Here is a 22,503-nt window from a genome sequence, read left to right on the forward strand (position 1 = left end):
GAGGGGCAAGGGATCACCAGTAGAATTTGCCTCTGCTGGCCTTAGAGGCCGATTTAGGACATATGGGGCAAAGACGGTGGGTCTACGAGGGTCCCAGGCCGCGCAAGGCCTTAAAGGTCAAAACCAACACCTTGAAAACGATTCGGAATTCATGTGGAGAGCCGGCGTGGTGTGGTGCTTGCTTAGGCAGTGGACTCTAATCCGAGGAGGGAGACAGGTTTTGATTCCCCCACTCCGCCACCTTCATCTGGTGAACTGGATTTGTTTCCCTGCTCCTCTTTGAAGTCTTTCTGCCCCACCCGCCTCACCAGGTGTCTGTTGTGGGGAGAGGAAGGGAAAGGAACTGGTAAGCTGCCTTGAGTCTCCTTACAGGAGAGAAAAGTTGGGATCCAAACTCTTCCTCTCCTTCTTGGATGCTCTTCAGTTAGGGTGGCCACTTCTAGGTTGGGAAATTGCTGAAGATTTGGAATGGGGCATGGGGAAGGCAGGGTATGGGGAGAGATCGCAGTACAGTGCCAGAGAATTCGCTCCTGAAGCAGGAAGCTCGTTTCTGTCGTGCGGAGACGAGTTCAAATTCTGGGAGATCTCCAGCCCCCACCTGGAGACTGGCCACCCTATCTCCAGCCCTCTCCTTTCCTCCTCCGTGGTGGTTTCTGCACAGCCCACGGATAACGTGTGTAACGTGTTATTAATTCACCGGGTTTCCCCTGTTTGCCTTCCACTGGAGATTTCACCCCACCAGGAAATTATTACAATCAGTCCGGGTTGCTGCGGCTCCATTGGTTTCTCCCCAAAGATCGCTAGTTTAGCGATTTTTGTAAAACCCAGGTTGGGGGAAATATAAGGGACTGAACTCGGTTTGGGGGAGAGCCCTGTGCGAAGTTCTTCCCCCAAACAGGATAAATAGCTTCTTCAGCCTGTTATATGTGGACTGTGCAGAAACCGCCTACGTCTCCCACGCAAACACGTGTGGCCATGCACAACAGACTGTAGTATTTTTCTTTTGCCCATGTTTTTGCTGATGCCGCTCCTTCTTGGCCCTTTGTGGCTGTGGCATAGAAGCGCACACTGCGGCACGCCCCATTCTCCGAGCAATAAATCCCTCTCCTCCTCCCTTTGCAATAAGTGTCTTTTCTCTCCCCAGCATCTTTTTTCTCTTTTACCTGCCCGGGCTCCCCGGAGTGCAGCCAGGCGCCCCGGTTTCCACAGCAACGGTTGCCATGGTTTCGTAGTGTTGGGGTGATGTAATTGCCAATCTTCTCCATCCGCACCTCTGCAGGGCCCCTCCCCCATGCTTTCTTGCTGGCCTAACCCTCTCCTCCCCCCCTTGCCTGCCTGCTGAGGATGGAGTTTTTTTTAAAAAGGAGGGGGGGCTTTGGGGGGGGGGGGGGGGGGGGGGGGGGAGAGGAGACACGGTATCGATCCGGGCTGCGAGCAGCCCAGAGGGATGATAAGCGGCAAGGGAAGCTGTTTGGGGTTGGGCGCTGGAAGCGTTCCATCCTCTGTGGATCAGCGTCTCCTTTTCTCTTCCAGAACTGGGGCTTCTGGCTACTCCTCCCCACCCCACGACCCAATTCTGGCGCTGAGAATCCCCAAAGAAATACACTTGCCCTTTATAGCATCTTCCTTTTTAATTATTACTGGAGCGTGGTTTGGAATCTGGGCCGGCCAGTCCAGCGGCAGCCGCAGATTCTCTGCAAACTTTCTGGGAACCGCTGTGTAAGTGTTACCCGGCCTCAGGGTGAGACCTGGAGATCTTCCAGAATGACAACTGATCTGTAGGGTACAGGGGTGTAGGAAGAGGCTGCTTCAGAGGGTGGTCTGCATGGGATTGCACCCATTTGAGTCCCCTCCTCTCCCTGGCCCTGCCCTCTTCAGGTTCTGCACCCAAAATCTCCAGGTTTTAAAGCTGGAGTTGGCAGACCTATGACACAGGGTCGGCATCTCAAAACTTTGGCCCTCCAGGTGTTCATGAACTATGATTCCCATCAGCCCCTGCCAGCCTGGCCAATTGGCAGAGCTGATGGGTACTGTAGTCCATGAAATTCTAGAGAGCCACTTGGCAGGAAACAGATGGGGATTGTAGTGAACATTTAGAGGGCCATAGTTTGGAGACTGCTGGTGTAGGGGCTGCTTTCTTTAGCTCTATGTTTCCCTGATCCTCTTCCACTTAACTGCAGCTCTCAGAGCGTTTTGGGAAAACTCTGAGCGTGGTGCCACCTTCTTTTCCAGGACGCTGTTGAAGTCAGCTTAATTTTGGATTGCATTGGACTAATCTAGTCTTTATCTGTTGGCAGCCCTGATTGGAGATTGTAAACGCTGGACTTTCATGTATATTTTTCTAATTGCTGTTTTATGTACATCACAATTTGTCTCCAGTTCTGCAAGGAAGAAAGGCGGCTAACAGAGCTTTTTAATACATAAATGAGCAGCAATTGACAGAATATGTAGGGGATACGATGTAGATTACTAGCAGCTGTACCTTTGGAAGTGTAGCAAGCCCTTTAGCCCTTTATGTTTTTCCCCTAGTTGTGCCTTAGAAGGATGCCTTGTCCATCTGTCCGTCTGTCCGTCTGTCTCTCTCTGTCTGTCTGTCTGTCTGTCTATCTGTCTCTCTCTGTCCGTCTGTCTGTCTCTCTCTGTCTCTCTCTGTCTCTCTCTCTCTCTGCTTTGCTTTCATGTTTATATGGATGTTGGGGTGTAATCATTGAAGAACTTGAACCCAGAACTCTGCCATTGCTTGCTGCACTGCTAGACTACAAACACCATGTGCCACTGCTCATGATCCTGCCAGAGTGAGGTACCGCTCACTAGATCTTCATCGAGAACTTAGGACCAGATGTGACATCCTTCCCTCGGGCCAAGGAGGAACTGCAGGCAAAGAACCCCTAGGGGAAAAGAGCTTTGCAGCTCCTGCCCATAAGCCTTCCCTGGTGCTTTCTCTACATGCCCCTCCGGCCCTGACTTCCCTCTTTGTTCTTTGCTTCCTTGTCCTCCAGCGGCTCCCCAGTGGCCAAAGGAGAGCATGGCCCCCTTTGAAGTGGAGGAAGGGGCCTCGGCCATTTTACCCTGCAATCCGCCTGAAAGTGCCTTCACCCCCAAAATCTACTGGCTCAACAGCAGTGAGTATTTGGGCTGGAATTACTTCATTCCTGGAGACTCATGGGTCTGGCCAAACTAGGGGGGTTGACTGCTTTTGTAGCAAGCGACCAGGCGCTACAGCTGGCTGGTTTGGTTAGGGCAGGGGTCTGCAACCCGCGGCTCTGGAGCCGCATGCGGCTCTTTCAGCCCCATGGCAGGCTCCATTGGCCTGGAGGGTCGGAGGGTAGCATTAGTGTCCCTCCAGCCCTTCAGAACAGCACTGAAAGGAAAGGTGAGTGGAGGGGCTGAACTGGAGGCAGCTCTGTGTGTGAGGGTGCCGCTTTTCGCGTCCCCTCCACTCCCCTCTCCTTCCAGCGCTGCTCTGGTGGAGGAGTTTTATCACCACGCTGCCCTCCGGCCCCTGGAGGTCGAAGAGTAGCATGGGCATGTCCCTCCAGAGCAGCCGCCATCCCCCCTCTGCCATCCCCGCAGCTGCCATCCCCCCTCTGCCCCACGAAGCAGGCGGCTGCCTGCTCCGTCGGGCAGAGGGGGTTTCCCTGCCTGGCGCCTCCGCCTCCCAGCTCTGGAAGGAAAGGTGAGTGGAGGGGACCCGAACCGGGAGGCAACTCAGTGTGGAGCTGCCTCTCTCTAACTTCCAGTGAGAATCTTTGGGGCCGTGGAAAATGGGTCCAAATGGCTCTTTGGGTGGAAAAGGTTGCGTCGACCCCTGGGTTAGGGCTTTTGTTTTGTTCCTGTGTGGTTGGGTTGGGCCCCCCTGCAGATTATTGGAGGGGAGGAAGGAACCTGTTGGAGGGATTTTGACCCTTCTGTTCTTCCCTCCCAGAGATTATCCACATCAAGCAGAACGAGCGAGTCAACATGGGTCAAGACGGGAACCTTTATTTTGCCATAGCGGTGGACAGGACAACCGCTTTCAGACTACATATGCAACGCACACTTCCTGGGTCCCCGAGTCATCATCCAGAAGGAACCTATAGAATTGAAAGTCAAACCCAGTGAGTCTTCGGGGGACTGTATCCCTTTAGGGGGATCGCGATAGAATTCTATTCAATCTCAGTTTCTGGAACGGCCCTTCTTTCTCCTCTGCAGCCAACTCCATCCTGATGAGAAAGCCGCGTCTGATGGACCGGACAAAAGTTCCTACGTGGCGCTGCAGGGAAAGACCTTGACCCTGGAGTGTATCCCAGAGGGGCTGTAAGTTCTGGGGGGATAAAAGGGGTGCAGGAACAACAGGGTCATTGTGCAAAGAAGTGCGAGAAAAGGTGGAAATGGTGTCTCTGTCTGGAGATAAACCAAACAAATGGAAACAGCTAGTTGTAGTATAAACAAACTGAAATAATCCCAAAAGGTCCTGCTGAAATTGCTAGTGTGTAGCTGTGGTGTGTAACTGTGGTGTGCCGCAGCTACACATAAGAGCTACACCACAGCTACGCACTAGCAATTGAATCTTTGATGCCCTTGAGGGCGCCGGGGCGTAAGGTGCGTAGTGCTTTACAACAAAACGTAACTTTTTTGAGAACGATTGGTTGCTAGATGTTTGAAAACAGCGATTCCAATAAAGGGCAAGCATGAATAAGCGATACTGATTAAATAGACAAGCCAACACAAAATGGGCAATTATTGAAGATGATATAAGGACTGGTCAGATGATATTAGGACTGAAGTTACTTGTCCTTGAGAATGCAGTTTGGCACATGTATTTGTCCACTGAGTGTTATATTCTTCTTCAGTTGGTGTATGGGGTATGGATTCTCACGTTTGCTTTTTTTCCTTTTGCATATTTGTGCTGTTACGCAAGACTTATTAAATTGGCACATGGTTAGATTTAATGTTGTGTGTAGCTGTGGCATAGTAGGTTCTTTCTGGATTATTTCTATCTGGAAATAGAAAACTTTTATTGGCATATAAAACATACTGTATTATTATGATCGAACTATAAACAAAAGGTTAGCCAAAATTACAAATTACAGATAGAACGAATTACAGATAGAACGGCAATTTCTCTCCCAGCCTGGAGATAGTTTCAGAGGGTAGCTGTTTCAGTCTGTACTGGAAGATGTTGTGTTCAAGTAGCTTGTGCCCCTTAGAGACACTTTTGACTCTTGAAAGCTCATACCCCCAACATGTGAAGGTCTTCTACGGTCAAATCTAGTCATCCTAGAGCAGAGTGTTTTGGGCAATTGGTGGGGAAGGGGCTCCACGCATTGATTGCTACCCATTAATTTGTGTTGCTGGATTGGGCTTAGCTGGCTGATCTCCATAGCCTTCCCTAACATGCAGGGGAGCGGAGTTTGTGTGACTTGCCTGGCCGGTCAGGTCAAAGCCAACCATGTAATAGTTTCAGCCGGCATTATCAGGCTATCCCATTTTGCTACTACTTTTGGGGGGGGGGGGGGGGGGGGTGGGGGCTTGATTTCTTTCCACTTACAAAAGCTCCCTTTTTGGTTGCCTAGATAGGAATTTACCTTAGGCAGCTAGTGGGGGTGGAGGTGGGGGGTGGCCGTTGTCTATCTACTGAAGAAGAGGAAGAAGAGTTTGGATTTCTACCCTGCCTTTCTATCCTATAAAGGCATCTTTTCCCTTCCCTTTCTCACAACGGACTCCTTGAGAGGGTTCAGATAGAACTGTGACTAGCCCAAGGTCACCCAGCAGGCTTCATGTGCAGGAGCAGGGGAACAAATCCAGTGAACCAGACAAGAGTCCGACATTCATGTGGAGGAGTGGGGAATCCAACTTGGTTCCCCAGATTAGAGCCCACCTGCTCTTAACCACTACACCTCGCTGGCTCTCCATTGTCATAGTTCCGTGGTGGAGAACCTTTGGCACTCCATATGTTATGGACTACAATTCCCATCAGCCCCTGCCAGCATGGGCAATTACAGCCACATGCTGGCAGGGGCTGATGGGAATTGTAACCCATGTATCTGGAGTGCCAAGGTCCTCCTATAACTCTCATAGTTGCACAGGGCAGACGTTGATTTGTAGCAGAACAGTTAGAATCGGGTCCAGTAGCACCTTAGCAACCAACCAAATTCCCAGGCTACGAGCTTCCAAGACTCCAAGCTCCATTTGTTGGGCATGAGCAGGAATGGAGACCTGGGATTTTTTATCCCTCTCGAACGGTGGAAAGGATGTCGGAAAAGACATGAGATGCGGAGGCGCCCCGCGTATGGGGATCGTTCCGATTTTCTTGCAGCGGGCCAATTTCTTTTCTGAACCTGCTTCTCTTCCAAAGCGTTGTGACCAATCTGTGGGCGGGAGCTGGTAGTCATGTTTATTTGAGGGGGTGGCTGTATTAGAGTGTGTGTGTGTGTATGTGTGTGTGTGTGAGAATACCTGCTAACATGAGTTGGCAAAGCATCTGGTAGGCATGTGGAAAATATCAGATTTGATCTCCAGTTAAAATGATCAGGCAAGACATAGTAAGAACCCAGAGGCGTACTGGGGGGGAAATGGCGCCTGGGGCAGCACCTGCTCCGGAATGCCCCCCGCCCCCGTGTCACCCCCGCCCCACTTACCTTAGTCGACGGCGATGGTCCCGAGCAACCTGGCAGGGCCAGGCCTAGCAGAGCCTGCTGCAGGCCGCCCCTTGGCTCAGCCCTGCCAGACTGCTCCTTCAGGCAGCGGAGGCTCCGTCAGCTGAAGGAGCAGCCTGGCGAGGCCGAGCCGAGGGAACCCTGACACGCCTGAAGCAGACTCAAGGCCAAGCTGCTCCTGGAGGGGGGCACCCAGGGTCAATTGACCCGCTATGTCCCTCTGGCAGATACCCCACTGCATGAACCCAGAACCCTAGAAAGCAGCTGCCAGTCTGAGCTGGCAATTCCTCAATGGACCAAGGGGCTAATTCAGTCTAAGGCAGTGGTGGTGAACCTTTGGCACTCCAGATGTCATGGACTACAATTCCCATCAGCCCCTGCCACCATGGCCAATTGGCCATGCTGGCAGGGGCTGATGGAGAGAAATTAGCAGTCCACATATTTATCTGGAGGAATATAAAATTCTCTCTGCACCAATCTAAGAGGACCTCATGTCTGTAAGACAGTAATGATGAGTTACACCTACCACCCCACAAGGGGGGCAGATAGACCCTCCCTAGGAACATTTTGGGCCACAGAAATGGCACAAGGGGGACGGCTGAAGCCCCTCTTCCATGTCACAGTGCTCATCCGAGTTACTTGGGAAATGAGTTCTCTTGTACCTAACCTCTGATGGACTTAAAAGTCCAGTCAAGGGAACTCAGACACTATCCATGTTACAATTCGTAACATGTAGTTTGACCCTATTAAGGAAAGGGACAAATGACTGAGGTTGATTTCTGAGGTAATTCTTCAGAAGAGGAGCAGCAGTGGCGTAGGAGGTTAAGAGCTCATGTATCTAATCTGGAGGAACCGGGTTTGATTCCCAGCTCTGCCGCCTGAGCTGTGGAGGCTTCTCTGGGGAATTCAGATTAGCCTGTGCACTCCCACACACACCAGCTGGGTGACCTTGGGCTAGTCACAGCTTCTCGGAGCTCTCTCAGCCCCACCCACCTCACAGGGTGTTTGTTGTGAGGGGGGAAGGGCAAGGAGATTGTAAGCCCCTTTGAGTCTCCTGCAGGAGAGAAAGGGGGGATATAAATCCAAACTCCTCCTCCTCCTCCTCCTCCTCCTCCTCTTCTTCTTCTTCTTCTTCGTCTGAGATGGTGCACTGGTTTCCCCCCTCCTCACACTGTGCTGTGACCTATTGTTTTTTTGGTATATTTTCATTTTGCTTTTGTGGCACGCTGGCATATTTTGTTAACACATAAGCTGCTTCAGAGAAGCGAGGCAAAACAAATAGGATTTTTAAAAGGAAGGATTCTGGATTTCTCCTTCAGTCCTTTTTTTCAAGGTTGGCAAGGAAACGGAAATCTCAGACAAAGAAAATGTCTTTCCTCCTTTGCCAGCAGCCTGAGAACCAGAATAATTTTGACTTCGCTTGGGGAGCTAGATTTGGAAACAGTGGAAGTGCTCTTGGGGAAGTCCTGCCCGTGAAGCTCTGTGATTAATGTTTTCATTATTGTTGTAAGAGTAGAGCCACAGGATTGAAGATTTAAAGCAAGGATGGCTTGCGGGAAGCAAGGGTGATTTAACTTTCCCTTTGTACCTTTTCCCTGCTAAAAATGGCCATGCCAAAAACTTTTTATTTTCATTGGGAGAAAGGAATGGATACTCATATTCTCCCCTAGCAGGAGGAAAAGGGACTTGGGCAGTGGTGCTTTTGGCGGGAAAACGGCATGAGGGAAAGAGTTAAATTCCCTCTGTCCTCTGCCTTTATACCCTATCGCAGTGGTGGTGAACCTTTGGCACTCCAGATGTTATGGACTACAACTCCCATCAGCCCCTGCCAGCATGGCTATCCAGACCGTGCAGCCACGTTCAGCAAATTATTATTATTTTTAAAAGTCCTCAGGGGAAATAATTACGAAATTGTCCATCGCCTCTAGTCCTGCTGATAAGAGGCAGGTTTCTTTTTAAATCCAAAGGGCGGCTTGTTCAATGAGGGAGTGTCTTTTTTTCCAAGGGTTTCTGTGGAGAGTGACACTACCCAGGTTTGCTGTGAACCGTGTGAAAAAAAACACGGCAGTGCCAGAAAACAAAGATGCACTTTGGGCAAATGCTTAGTAATGGCTTCATTAAAAGCTTGCCATTAGGGTGATTTCAGAGACAACACAAAGAGAAGTCTGGAGAAGTGGGGGGGGGGGGAGGAAATAATAGCTTTGCCTTGAGGTCTGTGTGGATCTGGAGTCTTGTTTCCAAATGCACCCAGTCGAGAGGAGAGTCAATTTATTTTTTCTATTTACTTATTTATTTTACTTCATTTGGTCCTCAGTGGGGTCAGAATGGTTCCTACCGACATCTCCGTTTCTCCATTTCTCCATTTTTATCCCTTAGCTTAACCTTACTGCCCAGAGTGTATGACTAAGCGCAGGGGTAGGAACCTGCTTGGCTCGAGAGCCACATGCAGCCTCTTCTGCCCTTGCACTCGCGGCTCCCGCGCAGTGGGCAGGCAGCCATGACCCATCCCTTGCACCCAGCCCTGCGAGGCAGCTGTGGTGAGGCGCACCAACTTACCCGTGGTTGGCTGGTGCCCGGCGCCCGCAGTGACCCTCTCACCTGCCTCGTTGGAGCAGGGTGGGCGCTTTCCCGGCGGCCCGGCAGAGGCGGCTGAGCCACTGGCCCCACATCCTTGCCCGCCACTGCAGGCAGCAGGGCGAGGCGCATCCATGCACTTCTCAGGAATGAGTGGGGTAAAAAGGTAGAAAAAACCCAATATATATAGTGTTATCTTTATTTTAAATGTCAAAAATTATTTGCAGCTCAAGTGTTTTCTTTTCCCTGGTGGAAAATGGGTCCAAATGGCTCTTTGAGTGTTAAAGGTTCCCCTACCCTGGACTAGCCGAAGGTCACACAGCCAGCTTCCCACGGCAAAATCCCAGGATTGAGATGTGGGTCTCCCCAGATCCCAAGCCTGGCCCAGCTCTAACCACTGCACCATGCTGCTTGCTACTGGTGCAATGGCTAGGAAATTGAACTTTGATCAGTGAGACCTTACTGAGTTCAAATGCCTATCTGCTTATAAAAGTCCACTAAAGAGACCTTGGACCGACCACTCCCTCCCAGCTAACCTACCTTGCAAAAGGGATGCTGTGAGGAAGGGAGAACTCCCTATGGAATATGTGGACCCGAGAAGGCAGGAGGAACAGAGAAAATATTTAGGGCCGCCATCTTTAATTGAGGGGCAAGGTGGGATTAATTTATCATGTGTCCAGTCAATTGTTTGGACCATTGAGGAGGAGAGGGAGCTCGGCAGGGATGTGATGTCATTGGGACCGCCCTCCAAAGCAGCCATTTGCTCCAGAGGAAATAAGTTTTGTTGTCTGTAATTGAACTAGAGGCTGGTGAGTCTGCTGCGGAAAGGGGCGTAGCGGAGAGAACATCCCTGAGCCATAAGACTATACTCAGTTTCACGTAAAGATGTTAGGAGATTGTATATTTCTCCGCCACAGAACAAAGCATGCTGGAGCAGCAGTGGCGTAGGAGGTTAAGAGCTCGTGTATCTAATCTGGAGGAACCGGGTTTGATTCCCAGCTCTGCCACCTGAGCTGTGGAGGCTTATCTGGGGAATTCAGATTAGCCTGGGCACTCCCACACACGCCAGCTGGGTGACCTTGGGCTAGTCACAGCTTCTCGGAGCTCTCTCCAGCCCACCTACCTCACAGGGTGTTTGTTGTGAGGGGGGAAGGGCAAGGAGATTGTCAGCTCCTTTGAGTCTCCTGCAGGAGAGAAAGGGGGGATATAAATCCAAACTCCTCCTCCTCCTCCTCCTCCTCCTCCTCCTCTTCCTCCTCCTCCTCCTCCTCCTCCTCTTCTTCTTCTTCTTCTTCTTCTTCTTCTTCTTCTTCTTCTTCTTCTTCTTCTTTGTTGTAGAATGCTCTGCCTGGATCTTAGTGCCTACCTAGTTCTGCTCCCCACATCCGTTTGAAAGTAAAAATACATTTTATCCCAAATGCTCTTGTATCAAAGCGCAATGCACAAAATAATGGTTTTGACAGGGGCCGTGCATAAGAATGAATGAGAATTCTCATATCCATTCGGGACTATATTCTAATGCGGAAGCATACAATTTTCTCAACCGCTGCACCTCAACTGACCGAACTTAGTCTTCATATGGAACAAAGTATAGTTGCTCTCAGATCTGTATGTGAAGCTAGCTTTCTTGAAGCCCTCATTCTTCCCTTCTCACTGCAGCCCCACACCCATAGTGGAGTGGATCTACAAGGACAGGTTGATGCCCCTCCATCGAGCAGACTTCGAGAATTTCAACAGGACCTTGCGCATTGAGAATGTGTCAGAGGACGATGATGGCGAATACCAGTGCCACTCGATTAAGCAACACAGGAGAGTGAAGACGCAGCACTGCACGTATCGACGTCACTGTTGTTGAAAGGTAAGGTTGCAGGATTATAGCAAAGAGAGGGAATATCCAGCAGGAAAAGCTCGCGAAAAGGATTTGGGACAGGGATTTTTAGGATGTTTACACCTACCTATAACAAGGTGCTAACCGTGCCGGGCCACACTCTGGTAACCTGAACACAATTCTTCTCCCTGTAGCTACATTTCACCCGAAGTTTCTTCCCAGTTTGTTTGAAAGATTTTTTTAAAAAAAGAATAATTAACTAACTAATTAATTTAAAATGTTTCTTTCCCCCTTGTGGAATTTAAGGCAGCTCACAGTTGAAACGAAACAATTATAAAAACACAATGAAAACAATATAAAAGAAAAGAATAAGGTTAAAACCCCAGAAACATTGTGTGATGGAATAGTGCTGTAAAACTAGCAGAATCACACCTACATGTTAAAATTGGCCTCTGACCTCCAGATGGAGAAACCAAAAGGCCATGGAAATTTACCCAGGACAGGAAGATGCCCAAATAAGGCACTTCAAAAAACTTTTCAGACCACATGGCAAGGGGGAAAGTTTCCTTGGGGCGTTTTCTCACTCACCATGCGAACTCAAGTTCGACCTATGTTCAACCCAAGTGCTCCCCACATCTGCTGAGTTCGACATAGGTTCGTCCTGCTCTGCTCCGTTCTGCCATTAAATTTTCGAATCCATCACGATGGTGAGGTGAAAGAGTCGACGAAGCTAGGTTGAACTCAAGAAAAACCGACGGAGTGGGAAACGTTCGTCGGGTCGATTCGCCGAGTCAGCCAATCACAGGCAAGTGTTTTGGGCATGCGTGACGAGCGGAGAAGACTTCGGCGCCCGGGTAACGCAGTGTAACACTACGATCATGCGCAGTGACGAAGGGTAGGTGGGCCGCCATTTCATTAGCAGCGAAATGGCAGCGTAATGTTTTTTTTAAAAAGGGGCTTGCAGCGTTAAGCATTCCCGCCCGAACGCAGCAGCCAATCAGATATGACGAGTGAATGATGAGTCGAGGTGATCCCGCCCTCTGAACTCGGCTCCGGCAGGACCACCTCGGCTGCTGTGGGAAGCAACGAAGGGATTAACACAGGTCGACTCTTTCAGCCTCATGAGTCGACACTATTCTACTCTCGAGTGGAAAAACGCCCTTGGAGACTGAGAACAAAGACCAAGGTGACTCTATCATGGGCTAAGCGAAGCGAAGCACCTCTGGGCTGGATGTCCCAAGAGACCCATAAGAATGTATTCAGCTGAGCAAATCTCTGTAACTGCATTTTATTTTATTTCTTTGATTTCTGTTTTCCAATAAAAATCGTTGAGAACTCAGCTGGTTGGAGTTATTGGAGAAAGGATCCAGATTTTTACTGAAACAAGCTTGACTCTCCCAGGCTTGGTCTCATGATATGGTGGCAGCATTTTGCAGGATCCAAGACTCCAGTGTGCAAGCTGGTAACCAGAGGCTCTGAGGGTCTTTCAGAGGCCGGGGTGGATTACCAGGACAGCATGAATGCTTGGAGAGGAGGTGAGCCATCAGCATCCTACGGGGGAAAGTGGAGGGGGCAGGGCTCTAGGCTTGAGCAGGTGGTTAGAGCAATTTCTGGAGGGGGAGCAGTTCCTGGAGAGTGAGGATAGCTGGACAGCGCTCCTAAGAAGCTTTATGCTGGGTCAGCAGCTTATTTTGAATTTTTTGATGGCACAGCAAGAATCGTGCCAGAGAAAACAATCCCCAAAGTTTGAATCGGGGGGGGGGGGGGAGAAAACTCTCAGGCGAGAGAGAGCCAAGCTGGTGGCTGGAATGCGTTTCCATTCAGATGCGAGCTATGTGTCTGGTCCGGAGAGAGAGAGAGAGAGGGGCAGAGAGACAACAGTCTGCAGCTGGGATGCAGTTTAACTCAGAAGCAGGGATAGAGAGAGAGCGAGAGAAGTCTGCAGTCGACAGCATCCTTCTTGAAAAGGGGGGGGGGGACATCGCCAGAGGGAACAGAAGGCTACTTCAGCAGAGCCAGCAGTTAAAATGAGCTCCATGGCCGTCATCAAGCAGCAGAGAGTCGGTGGGGAGGATGTCATTCCCGAGGAACAGAAACTTTGGGCTGAGAGAATGAGGAGTGAGCCAGTGACTCTGGGACAGGCCATTACAGTGAATGGAGTTATAGAAACTGGAGCAGACCTCTGCTCAATCAAGGTTGATCTGTTGAAGAACATCCCACACAAGCACTGTGGTCAGGTGAATGATCAGTCTCATGAAGTTGCGGTAATATTAATAAATGTTGTGGAATTACATGTACGTTTTAAGCAGTTTAATGGGAAAATTTGGGCTTTGATCCATGGAACAGGTAATAAGGGTTTCATAATTGGTACTGACTCACTCTTAACAGAAATCAAAGAAATTAAATAAAATGCAGTTACAGAGATTTGCTCAGCTGAATACATTCTTATGGATCTCTTGGGACATCCAGCCCAGAGGTGCTTCTCTTAGCTTAGCCCAGGGGTCTTCAAACTATGGCCCTCCAGATGTTCATGGACTACAATTTCCATCAGCCCCTGCCAGCATGGCCAAGTGGCAGGGCTTATGGGAATTGTAGTTCTTGAACATCTGGAGAATATATTGAACTAATCAGCCCATGATAGAGTCACCTTGGTCTTTGTTCTCAGTCTCCAGGAAAACTTTCCCCCTTGCCATGCGGTCCGCAAAGCTTTTTGAAGTGCCTTATTTGGGCATCTTCCTGTCCTGGGTAAATTTCCATGGCCTTTTGGTTTCTCCCTCCGGAGGTCTTGAGATCAAAGGCCAATTTTAACATGTAGGTGTGATTCTGCTAGTTTTACAGTACTATTCCATCACACAATGCATCATTTTTCCTTAGCAAATAAGTTGATAGGATTGCTTTACAGGGGGACGGGGCTAATCCTTCTCTGATGTTTTCCTGCTGGAAAAATCCACCCTCTAAGCTGATTTGACTTCTGCTGAGGAAATATATGCAGGAACTTATATAGTTTCTCCAGTAGGGTTGCCACATTTGGGTTGGGAAATCTCCGGAGGTTTCGGGGGTGGAGTTTAAGGAGGCTGAGTTTTGGGGAGGGGAGGGACATGAATAGGTACAATGCCATAGAGTTCACCTTCCAAAGCAGCCATTTTTTCAAAGTGATCTGATCTCTCACCTGGATATCAGTTGTAATCTCAGGAGATCTCCAGCTATCACCTGGAAGTTGGCAACTGTGTTATCCAGGGAGGATAAAGGCTTTTCAAAGGTGGCTGTTTCTAGAGACAGGCATTAATGGGGCTAGATGAGGTCACAAACAGAAAGCTTTTCTCTCGCCCTGCTCCCAATTATGTGTGGAACCGTATGCTGTATGTCATGACATCACCACATCGGCCGTGGGTTTTCTTGCCCCAGGTCAGCCAACTAATTACACAGAGGGATCAATCGATATGTTTATTCAGTCGTTGACCAGTACAAAAAAGAGCAAAACAACAGACGGATATTTAAATATCCAGAATTGCACAATTGTTCCCTCTTGAGGGGACATGCTAACTTTTATTGATTGTACAGAGTAAGACCCAATGTACATGGCAGGGGTCCCAAACTCTGACCCAGAGGGCCAAATGTGACCCCCCCTAGAAGGCGATTTATCCGGCCCGCCAGGTATGGCGTGATGGTTCTCCATTCATGTGCAGTGAGGGCTCGAGGGAGAGGAGGAACCCGACCATTGCTGGCTGTTGATTGCGAATTACATGATGGCACCCAAATCTCCATGAATTTTCTGACCCAGAGTTGGAAACCTTACATGTGGCAACTCCTGCTCCAGCCCCTTCCCTCTCGGCTACTCCATGTGTTGCTCTCAGGCTTTCTGTTCCGGCTCACTCCCATTGGCATCAGCCAGGCTGGCGAATCGCTTGCTGGCTGCTAGGGAGGAAAGAACCCAGGAAGATACCTGATCCTGGGTTAGATGGAATGCTTCATTGGGAAAGTTCTGCTTTTTTTTTTTTACAGGGGAAGGTATTCCACAGCCTCCCCAACAATATTTGGAGCCCACCCTGTACTTGACATACTTTGGTCACTGTTCTAAAAATAGACCATGACAGAAAGGCTGAAAGGTGAAATCAAACATTTTACAATCATTTGTGCATAGGAATTTGTTCATAGTTTTTTTTAGTCCGGCCCTCCAACAGTCTGAGGGACAGTGAACTGGCCCCCTGTTTAAAAAGTTTGGGGACCCCTGCTGTACAGCAACAGTTAAAACATCTAAGCACAAGAAACCTTTGGTCAACATAATCTTGTGGCAATATAAATTTTTTTGCCACTTCCTGTGCAGCATTGGGAACTTTATCATCCAACAAGAAATCAACTAAAAGTTTGTTTGGGCAATTAAAAGGGCAACAATGGCCGAAATGTCGAAACAGCAAGGGTAGTACTAGGCTTTTCCTAATATCGACATAAAATTGGCAGTGCAATAATACATGAGAGCTTGTCTCTGTCGCATTACCAGGACAAGGGCATAAGCATGTTTCCACAGGCCGCTTTTGAAATCTCCCTATTATAGGGTGACCATCCGTCCCGATTTTCGCGGGACACTCACGCTTTTGCGTAGAGTGTCCCGCGTCCCGCTGGGCTTATGCCATTGTCCCGATTACGGACAATGGCCCCAGCAGCACAATGCCTTTTCTTGGCTGGCTCCCCGGTCAGAAACATGAAGGCGCCCAGAGGACACTGCTGCTGCTACGGTGCACCTTCTGGGAAACTTCCCTGTTTCCTGACGAGGGCTGGCGCAAAACGGCAAAACTGCTCTTTAACGGCTCTTGGCCGACACTTCTACAGAACTTACCGTTTGCAGCCCCTATCACCTGGGTTCCTTGTCGGGTTGGAAGAAGGTGACCATCTGGTCACCTTACCCTGTGCTTTATGGCTGATGGTAGCTGACCAGTGCCTGCTATCCCAGATGAGGGGAGGGTCAGAAAAAGGAGGGGGCAGCTTTTCTTTTCTTGACAGGAACATCAAGAGGAGCAAAAGAAAAATGGAAACAGTGGCGTGGGGGAGAGGTGCAGTGAAGGGAGAGAAGAGAAATGCTGTGCGCGTACTCCAAAACAGTGAAAAACTGGAATCGGGATGTCCGAACCAAAAGCTGTTCCTTTTTATTAAAAGCAGCCTGGTCTCTTGCAGCCACTTCTGCTGGTCCCTCAAACCCACTGAAGTCAGGGCAGTGGCTTCCCAGTCAAAAAACCACAACAGCTTTTTAGTGAAGAATGCTCTTGGGACTAAGTCCTTTCAGAATCAGGGCGCACGCAGACAGTTGGCTGGTTTCCCAATAGAAAATTCACCAACGGAAATGCAGGAAACAGGCAGTTTTATAGGCTGTAGACATCTCGTTTTTGAAAACGCGTTGCCTGCTTCTTTTCTCAGACACATGACAAATAGCACCAAACCGACCGCATAGCTTTGGGGAGGGATGCCAAAGGGGGAGGCCAAGCCAGCCCTGCCCTACAGTTCTTGGCAGTGCCGAGTGGCTACCGTGAAAACCAAACAACTACAGAAATGCTGACCGGGTGACTGCGTGAGGCCAGACTGACTCATGGGTGGCATCGGCATAAGTTACGGCAGCCAAATCTGGACTGGAATATTCCTGGAGATTTGGGGGTGGGAGTCTACCCTCAAAGGATCCATTTTCCCGGGGGAAGCGATCTCTGGTCAGTTGTGAGATCTCCAAACCCTACAGATTTGAGATTAGCAACCCCACAGGGGTGTATCTTCTAACAATGGTGCTCAGAGCAAGCGTTCGGCTGCTCCCCCCCTGAAGTCCATGAGGAGCTTGTAGCGGGGGGCGGGGGAGGGGAGCAAATTCAAGTCTGAGCTTGGCTTGGTCTCATCTTAAACTGCAGACTCCACCTTGAATCCTGAACTTTAAAGCTGGACCCAGTCAGGTCAAGTCCAGCCTTGAACAGCAGGCTTCACCCTGGTTGGGTCCAGCTTTATACTGCTGGCTGCCCCTCTGAAATCACATGTCAGAGCTGGAGCAAGCAGTTTAGTGCTGGACCCAGCGAGAGCAGACCCTGCAGTTGAAGGCTGGCTTTCATTTGGCCAGGCCCAGCTTTAAACTGTAGGCTTTGTGGTGGAGCCTGCAGTTTAAATCTCGGTCTGGCCAAGCCCAGCTACGTGTGGAGTTTGGGGCAGGGGCACAGCCGGACCCTGGACCCAGCCTTGAACTGCCCTCTCCCAAATTCCACTTGCAGCTCCAGCCAGGGGGACAGTTCAATGGTGGGGGTCAGGGTTTGTGGGGGGGGAGGGCTTCAGGCTGCCTGGTGCCTCCCTCAGTCAGCACTCAGGGCATGAGTCCTGGCTTGCCTCACCCCAATTACGTCCCGGCAACCCTAGGAAGGATCTAGCCAAGGCGGAGCTCTTCTCAGTCCTACTGGTTTCTGTGGGCAAAATGTGAACACCTGCTTATTTCTCGCTTCGAACCCAGCAAGACTCAAAACAGTCTCAGCTTTAGTTCGGTAGTTTCCAGAATTATTGCTGATGTAGCTGACATGTTGTTTATTACCAACATACTTCACAGCTTACAACAGAGGCAGAAAAGATAGATGCCCTGCCCCAAGGAAGTTACAGTTGTAAGTCTGATAGCGGAGACGCCACAGCAAGAGAAAACAATTCAGCTGTCTTTCACAAGAGCCACGGCCTTCTTGGCACTGGCCCCTCGGGGGGTGGAATTTCTTCCCAGTGGACATCAGAGCCCTGTGGGCAGGGCCTGTCAGACTGAACTATTTGACCAGGCTTACAAGTGAAAAGGTCTGCTCCAGAATAGTATCATCTTGCCTCCAGAGTTTATGCCTTTTCTTACCCATATACAGCCAGGGCTGGGGTTGTTGTGGGTTACATTTTATTAACTCATCATCTATGTAATTATTATTTTTTGGAATTTTAAAACTGATTATTATTCTAAAGTTCGATTTTTGTATTTAAAAAATGCGTGCTAGCCGCCCTGAGCCTGGTCACGGGTGTTGAGTTAAATAAAATTAATAGATAAAATAAACAAACGTTGCGAAAAGGAAGGAGGGATCGGCAGAAAAGGACGGAAGTGAAGAAGCAAGACTGCACCCGTGTGAAGGCCACGCCTCCTTTGGGCTGCCCCTCCCCTTTCTCTCCTCTTGCTTATTATTTCTGGCGTGTCAAAGAGAAAGTGGAAGAGAGGCGACTGTAATGCTAATGAAGACGCTTCTCGATGTAATTTCAATTGGGTAGCAGGGTTAGTCAGCAGGATCCAGCAGCCCCTTCGAGACCCTACAAGATTTTCCAGAGTAGAAGCTTTCAAGAATCAAAGCTCTCTTTTGTCAGATGCAAATGAGACTGACAATTCATCAGCCCTGACGTCCTGGTGTGTTCTTTGTAACGCCCTCCTGACCTGGCTGTTGAATCTTCATTCTCCCTGAGAAATCACCTTTGGGTGGTTGACAGCAGGGTCAGACTTTGGCTTTGATGTTGTTTGTGGGTAAGAAGGGAGGGCGGGCCCAGGAAAGCCAAGCCTCAAAAGAGTTCAGAAGCTAAACTGGGTCAGCCCTGGTTAGTACTTGCAGGAGAGGCCACCAGGGAAGGCCAGAGTTGAGTCGTGTCAATGATGGTCCTGCCATATTGCTGCTTTCCTCATCTCTGCCCTGAGAACCCAGCTTCGCCGTTATGTAAACATCCAATTATAGTATACTGTCTGCTTAAACCAGTTCCACCTGGTACCAGAAAAGGGGGAAGGAAGGCTGTTGTGTGTATATCAATGGGCCACTTGTGATGTAATTGGAGATCTGCCTGTGGTTTCCTACCTGCCAGTATCCTGCTATAGTTTTGCATGTAGGAGGTTAAGAGCTCGTGTATCTAATCTGGAGGAACTGGGTTTGATTCCCAGCTCTGCCGCCTGAGCTGTGGAGGCTTATCTGGGGAATTCAGATTAGCCTGGGCACTCCCACACATGCCAGCTGGGTGACCTTGGGCTGGTCACAGCTTCTCGGAGCTCTCTCAGCCCCACCCACTTCACAGGGTGTTTGTTGTGAGGGGGGAAGGGCAAGGAGATTGTCAGCCCCTTTGAGTCTCCTACAGGAGAGAACGGGGGATATAAATCCAAACTCCTCCTCCTCCTCCTCCTCCTCCTCCTCCTCCTCCTCCTCCTCCTCCTCCTCCTCTTCTTCTTCTTCTTCTTCTTCTTCTTCTTCTGTTGAGACTATAGTCATTGGCTTAACACTGGCTCCGCCCGGACCTGCATCACCTAGGCTAGCCCAATTTTACTGCATCTCTGAAGTGGGGTTACCAACCTCTCCTGGTGAGAAAATCTCCTGGAATTACAACCAATCTCTAGACAACATCCTGGATGAAAGGGCCACTTTGGAGAGTGGACTGTGTGACGTTACCCTGCTGAGATTCCTCGCCTCCCCAAATCCCGCCTTCCCTTATCCCCACCTACAAATCTCCAGGAATTTCCTGAGAAGCTAAGTAGGATTGGCCTAGTCCAGTGGTGGCGAACCTTTGGCACTCCAGATGTTATGGACTACAATTCCCATCAGCCCCTGCCAGCATGGCCAATTGACCATGCTGGCAGGGGCTGATGGGAATTGTAGTCCACTGCTTCTCAGTCTCAAAGGTTCACTCTCAAACTAATCTGTTCTTGGATGAGAGGACATCCAGGGCTGCTCCACGAAGGCAGGCAGTGGCAAACCACCTCTGTATGCCTTTTGCCCTGACCTGTATTTCCCAAGCCAGCCTGATCTCATCGGGTCACACAAGCTAAGAAGGGTCAGCGCTACTTAGTACTGGGATGGGAGAAAGCCAAGAAAGTCAGGGTTGCTACGCAAAGGCAGGCAGTGGCAAACCACCTCGGAATGTCTCTTGTCAAGAGCTGGATGATTCGGGCCAGCCCAATCTTTTAAGTTCCTGGAAACTAAGTAGGGTTGGCCCTGGTTAGTATTTGGACGGGAGAACATCAAGGAAGTCAGGGTTGCTCTGTAGAGGCAGGCAATGGCAAACCACCTCTGTTCATCTCTTGCCTTGAAAACCCTCAGGGGGCACCCTAAATCAACTGTAATTTCATGGCACTTTCCAATACCAGTGATGGTGGAAAAGCGGAAGCTTTATGATCAGGAGAAGAAACTCAAATCTCTGTGTTTTAGGTTTCCAAAACTGGCAGGGGACAAGCAGCTAACTCTCGTCTGTAGTTGAGAAGAATTATTATTATCAGTGCAGTTCACAGTGGTCTTTTCCCACCAGCTGCTCCCACCTGGACCAAACAGCCAGAGAGCCATATCTACGGGCCAGGGGAGAGCGTCATGCCCTGTCTCAGGTAGGTCAGACGGGAAACCCCGGCCAGAGGTCGAGTGGCGAATCAACGGGGTTCCGCTCAGAAGTGAGTGAGTGGGCGAGGGGAGTGGAGAGGGGGGAGGAAATGAGGGGCCTGAGCAACTGGCGTCCCCATCCCTGTCTCAACTGTCTGCTGGGTTTCAGATCTGCCGCCAGACCCAAGAAGGGTGCTGCAGCGGGGAGCTCTGATCTTCAGCAAGGTGGAACCCAACGATACTGGGCTCTGACGTCAGTGCCTTGCCCACAATAAACACGGCAGCCTCTTAGCCAATGCTTACATCTACGTAGTCCGTGAGTCTCTCTGTTTGTCTCGAATCCGAGCAGGGAGGGGTTGGGAGGTTGGGAAGGTGGGTTGTTTGTGGGGGGCTGTGGAAAGACCCCTAGCCACAACAGGGCTGTTATTTTCCCTTGGCATGATCAGATGCTTGGGAAAGCCAGTGACCCATCTGAGCAAATAGTTCATTTGTACAGCCTCTTCCAGGACAAAGGGGATCACATAAGGTGCTTTGTGAAAGCTCCCCTCGCAAGTTCTTAGGAGGGACCTGGCAACCCTAAAGCCAGAGCCTGGGTTGAAAGGGGGTTCATAAAGAACATAAGAACATAAGAACAGCCTGCTGGATCAGACCAGAGTCCATCTAGTCCAACACTCTACTTACTAGCAGTGGCCCTGCCAGGTGCCTTTGGGGCTCTACCTGCAGGATGTAGAAAGCAATGACTGCTGCTGCTGCTCCATGAGCACCCTGGTCTGCTAAGGCATTTTGCAATCTGAGATCAAGGCAGATCAAGACTGGTAGCCATAGAATTAGAGCTTCTCCTCCAGCAAATCTATCCAAGCCCTTTTTAAAGCCATCCAGGTTGAGTGGCCATCACCACCCCTCCTGTGGCAGCATATTCCAAACACCAATCACATGTCATCAGAAGGTGTTTCCTTTTATTAGTCCTCATTCTTCCCCCCAGCATTTTCAATGAATGCTCCCTGGTTCTAGTGACCGGTTCGGACTCTGATCAATGTCAGACATGCCACTGGGGGACATGGGGACATATGGCATGGGGACATATGGCATATGGAGGGCTTTCTCTACAGTGGCCCCTACACTGTGGAATGCCCTCCTTCCACAGACGTACCAAGCACCTACTCTTCTGGAGTTTCGGCGTCTGGCAAAGACCTTTCTCGTCACCTGGGCATTTGGCTCACTCCCCCGCACTGGGAGTGTGCTCCCCAAAGTATCCATTCACCCCTCCCTTTCTCCAAGCCTAGTTTTTACTGTAACCTGCCCTGAGACTGTGGTAAGATATGGAAGATGATGGTCCTTCACGCCTTCCCAGTGCAATGTTTCGGCTACAGGGCTGGTTCAGTGTCCTCGTTGGATCTCCTCTGAAGGGTTAGTAGATGAGTTGGAACCAGATGTTTGTGTAGCTGGCCAAACATCTGCTTGATTTGCTCCAGGCCTACCAGCACAGATCCTGACCCCAGACAACATGAGCTACAGCGTGGTGGAGAACCAGACCGCCTTTTTGCATTGCAAAACGTTTGGAGCGCCTGGGCCCACAGTGAAATGGTGAGTTCTCTCCCCACTTGTTCAGCTCTCCATGACGCTCAAAATATGTACGCTTGGTCCTTAGTTTGTACCTCTTCTACATGTCACCGTTCATGTCTTGTGTGTGTGTGCCCCAGTGGTCTCCAACCTTTCTGAGCCTGCGGGCAAGTTTGGAATTCTGACACAGCAGGACGGGCACAGCCACCAAATGACCGCCACAGCTTATTTTCCGCAACATGGAGAAGATCGAAGGCTTTCATGGCCAGAATCAACTGGCTGTTTGTGAGATTCTGGGCTGTGTGGCTATTTTACCCAGATCCCAACGGAATGGCTGCCTCTGCGTCTGGACAGGCGTTGATTTTTGTCCAATTAGAAGATGTTTCCAAGTGCACCCTTACCGTGTTTTGGAGATAAAGCCCAGAGTGCAGATTGCCCACTGGGACAACCCTCAGCTAGTTTGTTGCCATAGTCCCTCACTGAATCTCAGGCCCCCTTTCATACCCGGGCCAAAAAAAGCAGCGCCCGTCCAGGGCGGTGACTTACCGTTTTGTAGGGACTCTTGCACAGGTGCTGCTGCCACAATGGC

At 50.0% G+C, this 22,503-nt stretch overlaps 1 pseudogene; it reads left to right on the top strand.

The window, feature by feature from the left end:
* Positions 1-22,503, top strand: part of LOC125427910 — a 50,254-nt pseudogene that overhangs the window by 20,972 nt on the left and 6,779 nt on the right.

Source organism: Sphaerodactylus townsendi, linkage group LG03, assembly GCF_021028975.2.
Source record: "Sphaerodactylus townsendi isolate TG3544 linkage group LG03, MPM_Stown_v2.3, whole genome shotgun sequence".
Lineage (NCBI taxonomy): Eukaryota > Metazoa > Chordata > Lepidosauria > Squamata > Sphaerodactylidae > Sphaerodactylus > Sphaerodactylus townsendi.